General features: G+C 38.1%; 1 protein-coding gene and 6 non-coding genes across 8 annotated transcripts in view; 1 reads left to right on the forward strand and 6 right to left on the reverse strand.

The window, feature by feature from the left end:
* Nucleotides 1-2230, forward strand: part of LOC106953281 (plexin domain-containing protein 1-like) — a 35107-nt gene that overhangs the window by 23224 nt on the left and 9653 nt on the right. The gene's annotated exons all lie outside the window — the stretch shown is intronic.
* trnac-gca (transfer RNA cysteine (anticodon GCA)) lies at nt 91-162 on the reverse strand. The gene has a single exon. It is a non-coding gene; the product is annotated as a tRNA-Cys (tRNA).
* trnac-gca (transfer RNA cysteine (anticodon GCA)) lies at nt 494-565 on the reverse strand. The gene has a single exon. It is a non-coding gene; the product is annotated as a tRNA-Cys (tRNA).
* Nucleotides 935-1006, reverse strand: trnac-gca (transfer RNA cysteine (anticodon GCA)). The gene has a single exon. It is a non-coding gene; the product is annotated as a tRNA-Cys (tRNA).
* Nucleotides 1337-1408, reverse strand: trnac-gca (transfer RNA cysteine (anticodon GCA)). The gene has a single exon. It is a non-coding gene; the product is annotated as a tRNA-Cys (tRNA).
* trnac-gca (transfer RNA cysteine (anticodon GCA)) lies at nt 1606-1677 on the reverse strand. Its single transcript has one exon. It is a non-coding gene; the product is annotated as a tRNA-Cys (tRNA).
* Nucleotides 2133-2204, reverse strand: trnac-gca (transfer RNA cysteine (anticodon GCA)). Its single transcript has one exon. It is a non-coding gene; the product is annotated as a tRNA-Cys (tRNA).

Below are 2230 nucleotides of genomic sequence, written 5' to 3' on the forward strand. Positions count from 1 at the left end.
GTATTTTCCGGACTATAAGCCTCAACCCCAGAGTCTGCCACTCTAGGTTATCCACATTAATCTGGATGTGGATGTTTACAGATTTTAATCAGGGGGCACCCAGATTTGAACTGGGGACCTCTTGATCTGCAGTCAAATGCTCTACCACTGAGCTATACCCCCATTGTATGCGTTACATTTTACTGAATCAACTGGAGAGTTGGGTCGGACTCTCCTGTTAAAGTGTAAACTATTTAACCTCATTTAAAATATTTTGTTGTACTTGAAGTGATTTTTTTTTTTTGCCCCAAAGTAATGCTGTGGAGATTTAGCTTGTTTTACAGATAAGGATATTTGAACTTACCCTCTCTGGGTTCTTCACAAAACAAAAGTCAGGGAATAACACTATTTATGAAATAAATATGTATTTTCTGGACTATAAGCCTCAACCCCAGAGTCTGCCACTCTAGGTTATCCACATTAATCTGGATGTGGATGTTTACAGATTTTAATCAGGGTGCACCCAGATTTGAACTGGGGACCTCTTGATCTGCAGTCAAATGCTCTACCACTGAGCTATACCCCCATTGTATGTGTTACATTTTACTGAATCAACTGGAGAGTTGGGTCGGACTCTCCTGTTAAAGTGTAAACTATTTAACCTCATTTAAAATATTTTGTTGTACTTGAAGTGATTATTTTTTTTGCCCCAAAGTAATGCTGTGGAGATTTAGCTTGTTTTACAGATAAGGATATTTGAACTTACCCTCTCTGGGTTCTTCACAAAACAAAAGTCAGGGAATAACACTATTTATGAAATAAATATGTATTTTCCGGACTATAAGCCTCAACCCCAGAGTTTTGTTAAAAAACTGTAAACATACAAGCTGCAGATATCTCTGCCACTCTAGGTTTTCCACATTAATCTGGATGTGGATGTTTACAGATACTAATCAGGGGGCACCCAGATTTGAACTGGGGACCTCTTGATCTGCAGTCAAATGCTCTACCACTGAGCTATACCCCCATTGTATGTGTTACATTTTACTGAATCAACTAGAGAGTTGGGTCGGACTCTCCTGTTAAAGTGTAAACTATTTAACCTCATTTAAAATATTTTGTTGTACTTGAAGTGATTATTTTTTTTGCCCCAAAGTATTACTGTGGAGATTTAGCTTGTTTTACAGATAAGGATATTTGAACTTACCCTCTCTGGGTTCTTCACAAAACAAAAGTCACGGAATAACACTATTTATGAAGTAAGTATGTATTTTCCGGACTATAAGCCTCAACCCCAGAGTCTGCCACTCTAGGTTATCCACATTAATCTGGATGTGGATGTATACAGATACTAATCAGGGGGCACCCAGATTTGAACTGGGGACATCTTGATCTGCAGTCAAATGCTCTACCACTGAGCTATACCCCCATGTTGTACAAGATGTTTATTGTCATATAACATATACAGTCAGAGAATTTATATTTACAAAATTGTAGGTTTTAAAATATGGATTTGAAGCAGTAAATCTTTGTGTAATATATATTGCACTCTATCTTGCAATTTCAGATAATTCAGCATACTTGTAGTAAGTGCTGCATTGGGAACCTTGCTAACAGATATTAAATAGGGGGTACCCAGATTTGAACTGGGGACCTCTTGATCTGCAGTCAAATGCTCTACCACTGAGCTATACCCCCACTGTATGTGTAACATTTTACTGAATCAACTGCAGAGTTGGGTCGGACTCTCCTGTCCAGTGCTCAACTGGTTTGAATCTTACATAAAGAACAGGGATTTCTTTGTTTCAAATGGAAACTTCTAATCAGATAGATCAAAGGTCACATGTGGGGTACCCCAAGGTTCAAGCCTAGGACCCCTTTTTTTCAATATTTATATGCTCCTACTGGGGACCTCTTGATCTGCAGTCAAATGCTCTACCACTGAGCTATACCCCCATGTTGTACAAGATGTTTATTGTCATATAACATATACAGTCAGAGAATTTATATTTACAAAATTGTAGGTTTTAAAATATGGATTTGAAGCAGTAAATCTTTGTGTAATATATATTGCGCTCTATCTTGCAATTTCAGATAATTCAGCATACTTGTAGTAAGTGCTGCATTGTGAATTTCACAAGCAGATACTAATCAGGGGGCACCCAGATTTGAACTGGGGACCTCTTGATCTGCAGTCAAATGCTCTACCACTGAGCTATACGCCCATGTTGTGCAAGTCATTTATTGTCAT

Source organism: Poecilia latipinna, unplaced genomic scaffold (assembly GCF_001443285.1).
Source record: "Poecilia latipinna isolate Pla-1442-1.1 unplaced genomic scaffold, P_latipinna-1.0 Scaffold573, whole genome shotgun sequence".
Lineage (NCBI taxonomy): Eukaryota > Metazoa > Chordata > Actinopteri > Cyprinodontiformes > Poeciliidae > Poecilia > Poecilia latipinna.